Source organism: Hyperolius riggenbachi, chromosome 4 (genome assembly GCF_040937935.1).
Source record: "Hyperolius riggenbachi isolate aHypRig1 chromosome 4, aHypRig1.pri, whole genome shotgun sequence".
NCBI classification, from domain to species: domain Eukaryota; kingdom Metazoa; phylum Chordata; class Amphibia; order Anura; family Hyperoliidae; genus Hyperolius; species Hyperolius riggenbachi.
This window is the reverse complement of record NC_090649.1, coordinates 8,112,997-8,126,584: the sequence shown is the minus strand read 5'-3', so window position 1 is coordinate 8,126,584 and position 13,588 is coordinate 8,112,997. Positions and strand designations below refer to the sequence as shown.

The 13,588-nt window shown below is 45.2% G+C and overlaps 26 non-coding genes across 26 annotated transcripts; all 26 read left to right on the top strand.

Moving 5' to 3' along the window:
• The first annotated feature begins 290 nt into the window (after positions 1-290).
• TRNAV-AAC (transfer RNA valine (anticodon AAC)) lies at positions 291-363 on the top strand. Its single transcript has one exon. It is a non-coding gene; the product is annotated as a tRNA-Val (tRNA).
• A 141-nt stretch (positions 364-504) lies between these two features.
• TRNAV-CAC (transfer RNA valine (anticodon CAC)) lies at positions 505-577 on the top strand. Its single transcript has one exon. It is a non-coding gene; the product is annotated as a tRNA-Val (tRNA).
• A 678-nt stretch (positions 578-1,255) lies between these two features.
• Positions 1,256-1,328, top strand: TRNAV-UAC (transfer RNA valine (anticodon UAC)). Its single transcript has one exon. It is a non-coding gene; the product is annotated as a tRNA-Val (tRNA).
• Positions 1,329-1,639: 311 nt separating this feature from the next.
• On the top strand, positions 1,640-1,712 carry TRNAV-AAC (transfer RNA valine (anticodon AAC)). The gene has a single exon. It is a non-coding gene; the product is annotated as a tRNA-Val (tRNA).
• Positions 1,713-1,853: 141 nt separating this feature from the next.
• TRNAV-CAC (transfer RNA valine (anticodon CAC)) lies at positions 1,854-1,926 on the top strand. The gene has a single exon. It is a non-coding gene; the product is annotated as a tRNA-Val (tRNA).
• A 1,052-nt stretch (positions 1,927-2,978) lies between these two features.
• Positions 2,979-3,051, top strand: TRNAV-AAC (transfer RNA valine (anticodon AAC)). The gene has a single exon. It is a non-coding gene; the product is annotated as a tRNA-Val (tRNA).
• A 141-nt stretch (positions 3,052-3,192) lies between these two features.
• On the top strand, positions 3,193-3,265 carry TRNAV-CAC (transfer RNA valine (anticodon CAC)). Its single transcript has one exon. It is a non-coding gene; the product is annotated as a tRNA-Val (tRNA).
• Positions 3,266-3,943: 678 nt separating this feature from the next.
• On the top strand, positions 3,944-4,016 carry TRNAV-UAC (transfer RNA valine (anticodon UAC)). The gene has a single exon. It is a non-coding gene; the product is annotated as a tRNA-Val (tRNA).
• Positions 4,017-4,327: 311 nt separating this feature from the next.
• TRNAV-AAC (transfer RNA valine (anticodon AAC)) lies at positions 4,328-4,400 on the top strand. The gene has a single exon. It is a non-coding gene; the product is annotated as a tRNA-Val (tRNA).
• A 141-nt stretch (positions 4,401-4,541) lies between these two features.
• Positions 4,542-4,614, top strand: TRNAG-CCC (transfer RNA glycine (anticodon CCC)). Its single transcript has one exon. It is a non-coding gene; the product is annotated as a tRNA-Gly (tRNA).
• Positions 4,615-5,292: 678 nt separating this feature from the next.
• Positions 5,293-5,365, top strand: TRNAV-UAC (transfer RNA valine (anticodon UAC)). Its single transcript has one exon. It is a non-coding gene; the product is annotated as a tRNA-Val (tRNA).
• A 311-nt stretch (positions 5,366-5,676) lies between these two features.
• TRNAV-AAC (transfer RNA valine (anticodon AAC)) lies at positions 5,677-5,749 on the top strand. Its single transcript has one exon. It is a non-coding gene; the product is annotated as a tRNA-Val (tRNA).
• Positions 5,750-5,890: 141 nt separating this feature from the next.
• On the top strand, positions 5,891-5,963 carry TRNAV-CAC (transfer RNA valine (anticodon CAC)). The gene has a single exon. It is a non-coding gene; the product is annotated as a tRNA-Val (tRNA).
• Positions 5,964-6,641: 678 nt separating this feature from the next.
• Positions 6,642-6,714, top strand: TRNAV-UAC (transfer RNA valine (anticodon UAC)). Its single transcript has one exon. It is a non-coding gene; the product is annotated as a tRNA-Val (tRNA).
• A 311-nt stretch (positions 6,715-7,025) lies between these two features.
• Positions 7,026-7,098, top strand: TRNAV-AAC (transfer RNA valine (anticodon AAC)). Its single transcript has one exon. It is a non-coding gene; the product is annotated as a tRNA-Val (tRNA).
• A 141-nt stretch (positions 7,099-7,239) lies between these two features.
• TRNAV-CAC (transfer RNA valine (anticodon CAC)) lies at positions 7,240-7,312 on the top strand. The gene has a single exon. It is a non-coding gene; the product is annotated as a tRNA-Val (tRNA).
• Positions 7,313-7,990: 678 nt separating this feature from the next.
• TRNAV-UAC (transfer RNA valine (anticodon UAC)) lies at positions 7,991-8,063 on the top strand. The gene has a single exon. It is a non-coding gene; the product is annotated as a tRNA-Val (tRNA).
• A 311-nt stretch (positions 8,064-8,374) lies between these two features.
• TRNAV-AAC (transfer RNA valine (anticodon AAC)) lies at positions 8,375-8,447 on the top strand. The gene has a single exon. It is a non-coding gene; the product is annotated as a tRNA-Val (tRNA).
• A 141-nt stretch (positions 8,448-8,588) lies between these two features.
• TRNAV-CAC (transfer RNA valine (anticodon CAC)) lies at positions 8,589-8,661 on the top strand. The gene has a single exon. It is a non-coding gene; the product is annotated as a tRNA-Val (tRNA).
• Positions 8,662-9,716: 1,055 nt separating this feature from the next.
• Positions 9,717-9,789, top strand: TRNAV-AAC (transfer RNA valine (anticodon AAC)). The gene has a single exon. It is a non-coding gene; the product is annotated as a tRNA-Val (tRNA).
• A 1,266-nt stretch (positions 9,790-11,055) lies between these two features.
• TRNAV-AAC (transfer RNA valine (anticodon AAC)) lies at positions 11,056-11,128 on the top strand. Its single transcript has one exon. It is a non-coding gene; the product is annotated as a tRNA-Val (tRNA).
• A 141-nt stretch (positions 11,129-11,269) lies between these two features.
• Positions 11,270-11,342, top strand: TRNAV-CAC (transfer RNA valine (anticodon CAC)). Its single transcript has one exon. It is a non-coding gene; the product is annotated as a tRNA-Val (tRNA).
• A 678-nt stretch (positions 11,343-12,020) lies between these two features.
• TRNAV-UAC (transfer RNA valine (anticodon UAC)) lies at positions 12,021-12,093 on the top strand. The gene has a single exon. It is a non-coding gene; the product is annotated as a tRNA-Val (tRNA).
• Positions 12,094-12,404: 311 nt separating this feature from the next.
• On the top strand, positions 12,405-12,477 carry TRNAV-AAC (transfer RNA valine (anticodon AAC)). The gene has a single exon. It is a non-coding gene; the product is annotated as a tRNA-Val (tRNA).
• Positions 12,478-12,618: 141 nt separating this feature from the next.
• Positions 12,619-12,691, top strand: TRNAV-CAC (transfer RNA valine (anticodon CAC)). The gene has a single exon. It is a non-coding gene; the product is annotated as a tRNA-Val (tRNA).
• A 678-nt stretch (positions 12,692-13,369) lies between these two features.
• On the top strand, positions 13,370-13,442 carry TRNAV-UAC (transfer RNA valine (anticodon UAC)). The gene has a single exon. It is a non-coding gene; the product is annotated as a tRNA-Val (tRNA).
• The last annotated feature ends 146 nt before the right edge of the window (positions 13,443-13,588 follow it).

Genomic DNA, 13,588 nt, shown 5'->3' with positions numbered 1-13,588 from the left:
AGTGGTCTATTCCCCTCCTTTCTAAAGAAGATTTTTGGCCTCCAATGCTAGCTGCACCTTGACAAAACTCACATTAGTCTGCCTACTCCTCTTGATCCAGTTGTCTCCAAGCAAAAGAGCTGGAGTTAGTCCAAAGTAGCGTGTTAGCTTGATCAGGACAGATGTGGATCCTAGTTGTTGCGTGTGGTTAAAATGAGCTGCGTGTGGTTAAAATGAGCTGCACGTGGTTAAAACAAGCTTTGCTTGGGTAAAATGAGCCGCTTGTGGGTACACCCTGAGAAGTGTAGGTGGTTTCTGTAGTGTAGTGGTTATCACGTTCACCTAACACGCGAAAGGTCCCCAGTTCGAAACTGGGCAGAAAAATGGCTTTTTCTCTGGTCTTCTTTCCTTTTCACGCAGGCTCCACTTACGCATGCATGAGTCTTTACCTGTCTGGCTTAATCATATTCATGAAAAGCTCTACTTTTCCTCTTTCGGGGCTCCAGGACAAGCAAGAAGTGTCTGGTTTCTGTAGTGTAGTGGTTATCACGTTCGCCTCACACGTGAAAGGTCCCCGGTTCGAAACCGGGCAGAAACGGTGTCTACCTTTAACTTTTTGCCATCCAAAGCACTCCTCCTTCCCTTGCTCCATACGCTTGCAAGCTGGCCCTCAATGTGACTGGCCAGTGTCTTTTCTTCACTCACTTTCTCAGGCAACTGCTAATAGCCTCTTTCAGACTGCCTCTCAGCCATCCCTACATGCATATCCATCTAAGAGAGATCTAAAACTCAACTTGCAAAACACCAAGCTTTGTCTCTTTTCCTTCTCCCTAGGTACTGCACTATGTAGAAGTAGAACTGTCCTACCACCTGCTTTGTAAGTTTATATTGCCTGGAATTTGCCTTTGACTCCAACCTCCCTTGTCTTCTTCCTATCCAGCCCTTCTCCAAGTACTGCCACTTTGGTTGCCGTCGCATCATCTGCAAAGTTCAGGCTTTCCCAGTAGTTAAGACTTATGATATTTTGCTGCATGCCATGGGTGTCTTTCCCCTCCCCACCTTTCTATTCCCGAATGCCTTTTTTTTTACTCAAGCATACTCTATTGACCTAAGCCCAACATTTTAGATGTTGTTACCTCTCATAGCTACTTTATTGCTCCCTTTCTCATGTGGAAGGTTCTTTTGAGTATTAGTTCCCAATATGCCAGTTGTCTATGTTCCTATGCGAGCACTGCTTTCTTCTTGGTAGCAAAATTGCAATCAGTTTCCACCGGAGGTTTCTGTAGTGTAGTGGTTATCACGTTTGCTTTACACGCAAAAGGTCCCCAGCTCGAAACTGGGCAGAAACAGCGATGCTTTTTGTTCCATAAAGTGGTCTATTCCCCTCCTTTCTAAAGAAGATTTTTGGCCTCCAATGCTAGCTGCACCTTGACAAAACTCACATTAGTCTGCCTACTCCTCTTGATCCAGTTGTCTCCAAGCAAAAGAGCTGGAGTTAGTCCAAAGTAGCGTGTTAGCTTGATCAGGACAGATGTGGATCCTAGTTGTTGCGTGTGGTTAAAATGAGCTGCGTGTGGTTAAAATGAGCTGCACGTGGTTAAAACAAGCTTTGCTTGGGTAAAATGAGCCGCTTGTGGGTACACCCTGAGAAGTGTAGGTGGTTTCTGTAGTGTAGTGGTTATCACGTTCGCCTAACACGCGAAAGGTCCCCAGTTCGCAACTGGGCAGAAACATGGCTTTTTCTCTGGTCTTCTTTCCTTTTCACGCAGGCTCCACTTACGCATGCATGAGTCTTTACCTGTCTGGCTTAATGATATTCATGAAAAGCTCTACTTTTCCTCTTTCGGAGCTCCAGGACAAGCAAGAAGTGTCTGGTTTCTGTAGTGTAGTGGTTATCACGTTCGCCTCACACGCGAAAGGTCCCCGGTTTGAAACCGGGCAGAAACAGTGTCTACCTTTAACTTTTTGCCATCCAAAGCACTCCTCCTTCCCTTGCTCCATACGCTTGCAAGCTGGCCCTCAATGTGACTGGCCAGTGTCTTTTCTTCACTCACTTTCTCAGGCAACTGCTAATAGCCTCTTTCAGACTGCCTCTCAGCCATCCCTACATGCATATCCATCTAAGAGAGATCTAAAACTCAACTTGCAAAACACCAAGCTTTGTCTCTTTTCCTTCTCCCTAGATACTGCACTATCTAGAAGTAGAACTGTCCTATCACCTGCTTTGTAAGTTTATATTGCCTGGAATTTGCCTTTGACTCCAACCTCCCTTGTCTTCTTCCTATCCAGCCCTTCTCCAAGTACTGCCACTTTGGTTGCCGTCGCATCATCTGCAAAGTTCAGGCTTTCCCAGTAGTTAAGACTTATGATATTTTGCTGCATGCCATGGTTGTCTTTCCCCTCCGCACCTTTCTATTCCCGAATGCCTTTTTTTTTACTCAAGCATACTCTATTGACCTAAGCCCAACATTTTAGATGTTGTTACCTCTCATAGCTACTTTATTGCTCCCTTTCTCATGTGGAAGGTTCTTTTGAGTATTAGTTCCCAATATGCCAGTTGTCTATGTTCCTATGCGAGCACTGCTTTCTTCTTGGTAGCAAAATTGCAATCAGTTTCCACCGGAGGTTTCTGTAGTGTAGTGGTTATCACGTTTGCTTAGGTCCCCAGCTCGAAACTGGGCAGAAACAGAGATGCTTTTTGTTCCATAAAGTGGTCTATTCCCCTCCTTTCTAAAGAAGATTTTTGGCCTCCAATGCTAGCTGCACCTTGACAAAACTCACATTAGTCTGCCTACTCCTCTTGATCCAGTTGTCTCCAAGCAAAAGAGCTGGAGTTAGTCCAAAGTAGCGTGTTAGCTTGATCAGGACAGATGTGGATCCTAGTTGTTGCGTGTGGTTAAAATGAGCTGCGTGTGGTTAAAATGAGCTGCACGTGGTTAAAACAAGCTTTGCTTGGGTAAAATGAGCCGCTTGTGGGTACACCCTGAGAAGTGTAGGTGGTTTCTGTAGTGTAGTGGTTATCACGTTCGCCTAACACGCAAAAGGTCCCCAGTTCGAAACTGGGCAGAAACATGGCTTTTTCTCTGGTCTTCTTTCCTTTTCACGCAGGCTCCACTTACGCATGCATGAGTCTTTACCTGTCTGGCTTAATCATATTCATGAAAAGCTCTACTTTTCCTCTTTCGGGGCTCCAGAACAAGCAAGAAGTGTCTGGTTTCTGTAGTGTAGTGGTTATCACGTTCGCCTCACATGCGAAAGGTCCCCGGTTCGAAACTGGGCAGAAACAGTGTCTACCTTTAACTTTTTGCCATCCAAAGCACTCCTCCTTCCCTTGCTCCATACGCTTGCAAGCTGGCCCTCAATGTGACTGGCCAGTGTCTTTTCTTCACTCACTTTCTCAGGCAACTGCTAATAGCCTCTTTCAGACTGCCTCTCAGCCATCCCTACATGCATATCCATCTAAGAGAGATCTAAAACTCAACTTGCAAAACACCAAGCTTTGTCTCTTTTCCTTCTCCCTAGATACTGCACTATCTAGAAGTAGAACTGTCCTACCACCTGCTTTGTAAGTTTATATTGCCTGGAATTTGCCTTTGACTCCAACCTCCCTTGTCTTCTTCCTATCCAGCCCTTCTCCAAGTACTGCCACTTTGGTTGCCGTCGCATCATCTGCAAAGTTCAGGCTTTCCCAGTAGTTAAGACTTATGATATTTTGCTGCATGCCATGGTTGTCTTTCCCCTCCCCACCTTTCTATTCCCGAATGCCTTTTTTTTTACTCAAGCATACTCTATTGACCTAAGCCCAACATTTTAGATGTTGTTACCTCTCATAGCTACTTTATTGCTCCCTTTCTCATGTGGAAGGTTCTTTTGAGTATTAGTTCCCAATATGCCAGTTGTCTATGTTCCTATGCGAGCACTGCTTTCTTCTTGGTAGCAAAATTGCAATCAGTTTCCACCGGAGGTTTCTGTAGTGTAGTGGTTATCACGTTTGCTTTACACGCAAAAGGTCCCCAGCTCGAAACTGGGCAGAAACAGCGATGCTTTTTGTTCCATAAAGTGGTCTATTCCCCTCCTTTCTAAAGAAGATTTTTGGCCTCCAATGCTAGCTGCACCTTGACAAAACTCACATTAGTCTGCCTACTCCTCTTGATCCAGTTGTCTCCAAGCAAAAGAGCTGGAGTTAGTCCAAAGTAGCGTGTTAGCTTGATCAGGACAGATGTGGATCCTAGTTGTTGCGTGTGGTTAAAATGAGCTGCGTGTGGTTAAAATGAGCTGCACGTGGTTAAAACAAGCTTTGCTTGGGTAAAATGAGCCGCTTGTGGGTACACCCTGAGAAGTGTAGGTGGTTTCTGTAGTGTAGTGGTTATCACGTTCGCCTAACACGCGAAAGGTCCCCAGTTCGAAACTGGGCAGAAACATGGCTTTTTCTCTGGTCTTCTTTCCTTTTCACGCAGGCTCCACTTACGCATGCATGAGTCTTTACCTGTCTGGCTTAATCATATTCATGAAAAGCTCTACTTTTCCTCTTTCGGGGCTCCAGGACAAGCAAGAAGTGTCTGGTTTCTGTAGTGTAGTGGTTATCATGTTCGCCTCCCACGCGAAAGGTCCCCGGTTCGAAACCGGGCAGAAACGGTGTCTACCTTTAACTTTTTGCCATCCAAAGCACTCCTCCTTCCCTTGCTCCATACGCTTGCAAGCTGGCCCTCAATGTGACTGGCCAGTGTCTTTTCTTCACTCACTTTCTCAGGCAACTGCTAATAGCCTCTTTCAGACTGCCTCTCAGCCATCCCTACATGCATATCCATCTAAGAGAGATCTAAAACTCAACTTGCAAAACACCAAGCTTTGTCTCTTTTCCTTCTCCCTAGATACTGCACTATCTAGAAGTAGAACTGTCCTATCACCTGCTTTGTAAGTTTATATTGCCTGGAATTTGCCTTTGACTCCAACCTCCCTTGTCTTCTTCCTATCCAGCCCTTCTCCAAGTACTGCCACTTTGGTTGCCGTCGCATCATCTGCAAAGTTCAGGCTTTCCCAGTAGTTAAGACTTATGATATTTTGCTGCATGCCATGGTTGTCTTTCCCCTCCCCACCTTTCTATTCCCGAATGCCTTTTTTTTTACTCAAGCATACTCTATTGACCTAAGCCCAACATTTTAGATGTTGTTACCTCTCATAGCTACTTTATTGCTCCCTTTCTCATGTGGAAGGTTCTTTTGAGTATTAGTTCCCAATATGCCAGTTGTCTATGTTCCTATGCGAGCACTGCTTTCTTCTTGGTAGCAAAATTGCAATCAGTTTCCACCGGAGGTTTCTGTAGTGTAGTGGTTATCACGTTTGCTTTACACGCAAAAGGTCCCCAGCTCGAAACTGGGCAGAAACAGCGATGCTTTTTGTTCCATAAAGTGGTCTATTCCCCTCCTTTCTAAAGAAGATTTTTGGCCTCCAATGCTAGCTGCACCTTGACAAAACTCACATTAGTCTGCCTACTCCTCTTGATCCAGTTGTCTCCAAGCAAAAGAGCTGGAGTTAGTCCAAAGTAGCGTGTTAGCTTGATCAGGACAGATGTGGATCCTAGTTGTTGCGTGTGGTTAAAATGAGCTGCGTGTGGTTAAAATGAGCTGCACGTGGTTAAAACAAGCTTTGCTTGGGTAAAATGAGCCGCTTGTGGGTACACCCTGAGAAGTGTAGGTGGTTTCTGTAGTGTAGTGGTTATCACGTTCGCCTAACACGCGAAAGGTCCCCAGTTCGAAACTGGGCAGAAACATGGCTTTTTCTCTGGTCTTCTTTCCTTTTCACGCAGGCTCCACTTACGCATGCATGAGTCTTTACCTGTCTGGCTTAATCATATTCATGAAAAGCTCTACTTTTCCTCTTTCGGGGCTCCAGGACAAGCAAGAAGTGTCTGGTTTCTGTAGTGTAGTGGTTATCACGTTCGCCTCACACGCGAAAGGTCCCCGGTTCGAAACCGGGCAGAAACAGTGTCTACCTTTAACTTTTTGCCATCCAAAGCACTCCTCCTTCCCTTGCTCCATACGCTTGCAAGCTGGCCCTCAATGTGACTGGCCAGTGTCTTTTCTTCACTCACTTTCTCAGGCAACTGCTAATAGCCTCTTTCAGACTGCCTCTCAGCCATCCCTACATGCATATCCATCTAAGAGAGATCTAAAACTCAACTTGCAAAACACCAAGCTTTGTCTCTTTTCCTTCTCCCTAGATACTGCACTATGTAGAAGTAGAACTGTCCTACCACCTGCTTTGTAAGTTTATATTGCCTGGAATTTGCCTTTGACTCCAACCTCCCTTGTCTTCTTCCTATCCAGCCCTTCTCCAAGTACTGCCACTTTGGTTGCCGTCGCATCATCTGCAAAGTTCAGGCTTTCCCAGTAGTTAAGACTTATGATATTTTGCTGCATGCCATGGTTGTCTTTCCCCTCCCCACCTTTCTATTCCCGAATGCCTTTTTTTTTACTCAAGCATACTCTATTGACCTAAGCCCAACATTTTAGATGTTGTTACCTCTCATAGCTACTTTATTGCTCCCTTTCTCATGTGGAAGGTTCTTTTGAGTATTAGTTCCCAATATGCCAGTTGTCTATGTTCCTATGCGAGCACTGCTTTCTTCTTGGTAGCAAAATTGCAATCAGTTTCCACCGGAGGTTTCTGTAGTGTAGTGGTTATCACGTTTGCTTTACACGCAAAAGGTCCCCAGCTCGAAACTGGGCAGAAACAGCGATGCTTTTTGTTCCATAAAGTGGTCTATTCCCCTCCTTTCTAAAGAAGATTTTTGGCCTCCAATGCTAGCTGCACCTTGACAAAACTCACATTAGTCTGCCTACTCCTCTTGATCCAGTTGTCTCCAAGCAAAAGAGCTGGAGTTAGTCCAAAGTAGCGTGTTAGCTTGATCAGGACAGATGTGGATCCTAGTTGTTGCGTGTGGTTAAAATGAGCTGCGTGTGGTTAAAATGAGCTGCACGTGGTTAAAACAAGCTTTGCTTGGGTAAAATGAGCCGCTTGTGGGTACACCCTGAGAAGTGTAGGTGATTTCTGTAGTGTAGTGGTTATCACGTTCGCCTAACACGCGAAAGGTCCCCAGTTCGAAACTGGGCAGAAACATGGCTTTTTCTCTGGTCTTCTTTCCTTTTCACGCAGGCTCCACTTACGCATGCATGAGTCTTTACCTGTCTGGCTTAATCATATTCATGAAAAGCTCTACTTTTCCTCTTTCGGGGCTCCAGGACAAGCAAGATGTGTCTGGTTTCTGTAGTGTAGTGGTTATCACGTTCGCCTCACACGCGAAAGGTCCCCGGTTTGAAACCGGGCAGAAACAGTGTCTACCTTTAACTTTTTGCCATCCAAAGCACTCCTCCTTCCCTTGCTCCATACGCTTGCAAGCTGGCCCTCAATGTGACTGGCCAGTGTCTTTTCTTCACTCACTTTCTCAGGCAACTGCTAATAGCCTCTTTCAGACTGCCTCTCAGCCATCCCTACATGCATATCCATCTAAGAGAGATCTAAAACTCAACTTGCAAAACACCAAGCTTTGTCTCTTTTCCTTCTCCCTAGATACTGCACTATCTAGAAGTAGAACTGTCCTACCACCTGCTTTGTAAGTTTATATTGCCTGGAATTTGCCTTTGACTCCAACCTCCCTTGTCTTCTTCCTATCCAGCCCTTCTCCAAGTACTGCCACTTTGGTTGCCGTCGCATCATCTGCAAAGTTCAGGCTTTCCCAGTAGTTAAGACTTATGATATTTTGCTGCATGCCATGGTTGTCTTTCCCCTCCCCACCTTTCTATTCCCGAATGCCTTTTTTTTTACTCAAGCATACTGTATTGACCTAAGCCCAACATTTTAGATGTTGTTACCTCTCATAGCTACTTTATTGCTCCCTTTCTCATGTGGAAGGTTCTTTTGAGTATTAGTTCCCAATATGCCAGTTGTCTATGTTCCTATGCGAGCACTGCTTTCTTCTTGGTAGCAAAATTGCAATCAGTCTCCACCGGAGGTTTCTGTAGTGTAGTGGTTATCACGTTTGCTTTACACGCAAAAGGTCCCCAGCTCGAAACTGGGCAGAAACAGCGATGCTTTTTGTTCCATAAAGTGGTCTATTCCCCTGCTTTCTAAAGAAGATTTTTGGCCTCCAATGCTAGCTGCACCTTGACAAAACTCACATTAGTCTGCCTACTCCTCTTGATCCAGTTGTCTCCAAGCAAAAGAGCTGGAGTTAGTCCAAAGTAGCGTGTTAGCTTGATCAGGACAGATGTGGATCCTAGTTGTTGCGTGTGGTTAAAATGAGCTGCGTGTGGTTAAAATGAGCTGCACGTGGTTAAAACAAGCTTTGCTTGGGTAAAATGAGCCGCTTGTGGGTACACCCTGAGAAGTGTAGGTGGTTTCTGTAGTGTAGTGGTTATCACGTTTGCCTAACACGCGAAAGGTCCCCAGTTCGCAACTGGGCAGAAACATGGCTTTTTCTCTGGTCTTCTTTCCTTTTCACGCAGGCTCCACTTACGCATGCATGAGTCTTTACCTGTCTGGCTTAATCATATTCATGAAAAGCTCTACTTTTCCTCTTTTGGAGCTCCAGGACAAGCAAGAAGTGTCTGGTTTCTGTAGTGTAGTGGTTATCACGTTCGCCTCACACGCGAAAGGTCCCCGGTTTGAAACCGGGCAGAAACAGTGTCTACCTTTAACTTTTTGCCATCCAAAGCACTCCTCCTTCCCTTGCTCCATACGCTTGCAAGCTGGCCCTCAATGTGACTGGCCAGTGTCTTTTCTTCACTCACTTTCTCAGGCAACTGCTAATAGCCTCTTTCAGACTGCCTCTCAGCCATCCCTACATGCATATCCATCTAAGAGAGATCTAAAACTCAACTTGCAAAACACCAAGCTTTGTCTCTTTTCCTTCTCCCTAGATACTGCACTATCTAGAAGTAGAACTGTCCTATCACCTGCTTTGTAAGTTTATATTGCCTGGAATTTGCCTTTGACTCCAACCTCCCTTGTCTTCTTCCTATCCAGCCCTTCTCCAAGTACTGCCACTTTGGTTGCCGTCGCATCATCTGCAAAGTTCAGGCTTTCCCAGTAGTTAAGAAGACTTATGATATTTTGCTGCATGCCATGGTTGTCTTTCCCCTCCGCACCTTTCTATTCCCGAATGCCTTTTTTTTTACTCAAGCATACTCTATTGACCTAAGCCCAACATTTTAGATGTTGTTACCTCTCATAGCTACTTTATTGCTCCCTTTCTCATGTGGAAGGTTCTTTTGAGTATTAGTTCCCAATATGCCAGTTGTCTATGTTCCTATGCGAGCACTGCTTTCTTCTTGGTAGCAAAATTGCAATCAGTTTCCACCGGAGGTTTCTGTAGTGTAGTGGTTATCACGTTTGCTTAGGTCCCCAGCTCGAAACTGGGCAGAAACAGCGATGCTTTTTGTTCCATAAAGTGGTCTATTCCCCTCCTTTCTAAAGAAGATTTTTGGCCTCCAATGCTAGCTGCACCTTGACAAAACTCACATTAGTCTGCCTACTCCTCTTGATCCAGTTGTCTCCAAGCAAAAGAGCTGGAGTTAGTCCAAAGTAGCGTGTTAGCTTGATCAGGACAGATGTGGATCCTAGTTGTTGCGTGTGGTTAAAATAAGCTGCGTGTGGTTAAAATGAGCTGCACGTGGTTAAAACAAGCTTTGCTTGGGTAAAATGAGCCGCTTGTGGGTACACCCTGAGAAGTGTAGGTGGTTTCTGTAGTGTAGTGGTTATCACGTTTGCCTAACACGCGAAAGGTCCCCAGTTCGAAACTGGGCAGAAACATGGCTTTTTCTCTGGTCTTCTTTCCTTTTCACGCAGGCTCCACTTACGCATGCATGAGTCTTTACCTGTCTGGCTTAATCATATTCATGAAAAGCTCTACTTTTCCTCTTTCGGGGCTCCAGAACAAGCAAGAAGTGTCTGGTTTCTGTAGTGTAGTGGTTATCACGTTCGCCCCACACGCGAAAGGTCCACGTTTCGAAACTGGGCAGAAACAGTGTCTACCTTTAACTTTTTGCCATCCAAAGCACTCCTCCTTCCCTTGCTCCATACGCTTGCAAGCTGGCCCTCAATGTGACTGGCCAGTGTCTTTTCTTCACTCACTTTCTCAGGCAACTGCTAATAGCCTCTTTCAGACTGCCTCTCAGCCATCCCTACATGCATATCCATCTAAGAGAGATCTAAAACTCAACTTGCAAAACACCAAGCTTTGTCTCTTTTCCTTCTCCCTAGATACTGCACTATCTAGAAGTAGAACTGTCCTACCACCTGCTTTGTAAGTTTATATTGCCTGGAATTTGCCTTTGACTCCAACCTCCCTTGTCTTCTTCCTATCCAGCCCTTCTCCAAGTACTGCCACTTTGGTTGCCGTCGCATCATCTGCAAAGTTCAGGCTTTCCCAGTAGTTAAGACTTATGATATTTTGCTGCATGCCATGGTTGTCTTTCCCCTCCCCACCTTTCTATTCCCGAATGCCTTTTTTTTTACTCAAGCATACTCTATTGACCTAAGCCCAACATTTTAGATGTTGTTACCTCTCATAGCTACTTTATTGCTCCCTTTCTCATGTGGAAGGTTCTTTTGAGTATTAGTTCCCAATATGCCAGTTGTCTATGTTCCTATGCGAGCACTGCTTTCTTCTTGGTAGCAAAATTGCAATCAGTTTCCACCGGAGGTTTCTGTAGTGTAGTGGTTATCACGTTTGCTTAGGTCCCCAGCTCGAAACTGGGCAGAAACAGCGATGCTTTTTGTTCCATAAAGTGGTCTATTCCCCTCCTTTCTAAAGAAGATTTTTGGCCTCCAATGCTAGCTGCACCTTGACAAAACTCACATTAGTCTGCCTACTCCTCTTGATCCAGTTGTCTCCAAGCAAAAGAGCTGGAGTTAGTCCAAAGTAGCGTGTTAGCTTGATCAGGACAGATGTGGATCCTAGTTGTTGCGTGTGGTTAAAATGAGCTGCGTGTGGTTAAAATGAGCTGCACGTGGTTAAAACAAGCTTTGCTTGGGTAAAATGAGCCGCTTGTGGGTACACCCTGAGAAGTGTAGGTGGTTTCTGTAGTGTAGTGGTTATTACGTTTGCCTAACACGCGAAAGGTCCCCAGTTCGAAACTGGGCAGAAACATGGCTTTTTCTCTGGTCTTCTTTCCTTTTCACGCAGGCTCCACTTACGCATGCATGAGTCTTTACCTGTCTGGCTTAATCATATTCATGAAAAGCTCTACTTTTCCTCTTTCGGGGCTCCAGAACAAGCAAGAAGTGTCTGGTTTCTGTAGTGTAGTGGTTATCACGTTCGCCTCACACGCGAAAGGTCCACGTTTCGAAACTGGGCAGAAACAGTGTCTACCTTTAACTTTTTGCCATCCAAAGCACTCCTCCTTCCCTTGCTCCATACGCTTGCAAGCTGGCCCTCAATGTGACTGGCCAGTGTCTTTTCTTCACTCACTTTCTCAGGCAACTGCTAATAGCCTCTTTCAGACTGCCTCTCAGCCATCCCTACATGCATATCCATCTAAGAGAGATCTAAAACTCAACTTGCAAAACACCAAGCTTTGTCTCTTTTCCTTCTCCCTAGATACTGCACTATCTAGAAGTAGAACTGTCCTACCACCTGCTTTGTAAGTTTATATTGCCTGGAATTTGCCTTTGACTCCAACCTCCCTTGTCTTCTTCCTATCCAGCCCTTCTCCAAGTACTGCCACTTTGGTTGCCGTCGCATCATCTGCAAAGTTCAGGCTTTCCCAGTAGTTAAGACTTATGATATTTTGCTGCATGCCATGGTTGTCTTTCCCCTCCCCACCTTTCTATTCCCGAATGCCTTTTTTTTTACTCAAGCATACTCTATTGACCTAAGCCCAACATTTTAGATGTTGTTACCTCTCATAGCTACTTTATTGCTCCCTTTCTCATGTGGAAGGTTCTTTTGAGTATTAGTTCCCAATATGCCAGTTGTCTATGTTCCTATGCGAGCACTGCTTTCTTCTTGGTAGCAAAATTGCAATCAGTTTCCACCGGAGGTTTCTGTAGTGTAGTGGTTATCACGTTTCCTTTACACGCAAAAGGTCCCCAGCTCGAAACTGGGCAGAAACAGCGATGCTTTTTGTTCCATAAAGTGGTCTATTCCCCTCCTTTCTAAAGAAGATTTTTGGCCTCCAATGCTAGCTGCACCTTGACAAAACTCACATTAGTCTGCCTACTCCTCTTGATCCAGTTGTCTCCAAGCAAAAGAGCTGGAGTTAGTCCAAAGTAGCGTGTTAGCTTGATCAGGACAGATGTGGATCCTAGTTGTTGCGTGTGGTTAAAATGAGCTGCGTGTGGTTAAAATGAGCTGCACGTGGTTAAAACAAGCTTTGCTTGGGTAAAATGAGCCGCTTGTGGGTACACCCTGAGAAGTGTAGGTGGTTTCTGTAGTGTAGTGGTTATCACGTTCGCCTAACACGCGAAAGGTCCCCAGTTCAAAACTGGGCAGAAACATGGCTTTTTCTCTGGTCTTCTTTCCTTTTCACGCAGGCTCCACTTACGCATGCATGAGTCTTTACCTGTCTGGCTTAATCATATTCATGAAAAGCTCTACTTTTCCTCTTTCGGGGCTCCAGGACAAGCAAGAAGTGTCTGGTTTCTGTAGTGTAGTGGTTATCACGTTCGCCTCACACGCGAAAGGTCCCCGGTTCGAAACCGGGCAGAAACAGTGTCTACCTTTAACTTTTTGCCATCCAAAGCACTCCTCCTTCCCTTGCTCCATACGCTTGCAAGCTGGCCCTCAATGTGACTGGCCAGTGTCTTTTCTTCACTCACTTTCTCAGGCAACTGCTAATAGCCTCTTTCAGACTGCCTCTCAGCCATCCCTACATGCATATCCATCTAAGAGAGATCTAAAACTCAACTTGCAAAACACCAAGCTTTGTCTCTTTTCCTTCTCCCTAGATACTGCACTATGTAGAAGTAGAACTGTCCTACCACCTGCTTTGTAAGTTTATATTGCCTGGAATTTGCCTTTGACTCCAACCTCCCTTGTCTTCTTCCTATCCAGCCCTTCTCCAAGTACTGCCACTTTGGTTGCCGTCGCATCATCTGCAAAGTTCAGGCTTTCCCAGTAGTTAAGACTTATGATATTTTGCTGCATGCCATGGTTGTCTTTCCCCTCCCCACCTTTCTATTCCCGAATGCCTTTTTTTTTACTCAAGCATACTCTATTGACCTAAGCCCAACATTTTAGATGTTGTTACCTCTCATAGCTACTTTATTGCTCCCTTTCTCATGTGGAAGGTTCTTTTGAGTATTAGTTCCCAATATGCCAGTTGTCTATGTTCCTATGCGAGCACTGCTTTCTTCTTGGTAGCAAAATTGCAATCAGTTTCCACCGGAGGTTTCTGTAGTGTAGTGGTTATCACGTTTGCTTTACACGCAAAAGGTCCCCAGCTCGAAACTGGGCAGAAACAGCGATGCTTTTTGTTCCATAAAGTGGTCTATTCCCCTCCTTTCTAAAGAAGATTTTTGGCCTCCAATGCTAGCTGCACCTTGACAAAACTCACATTAGTCTGCCTACTCCTCTTGATCCAGTTGTCTCCAAGCAAAAGAGCTGGAG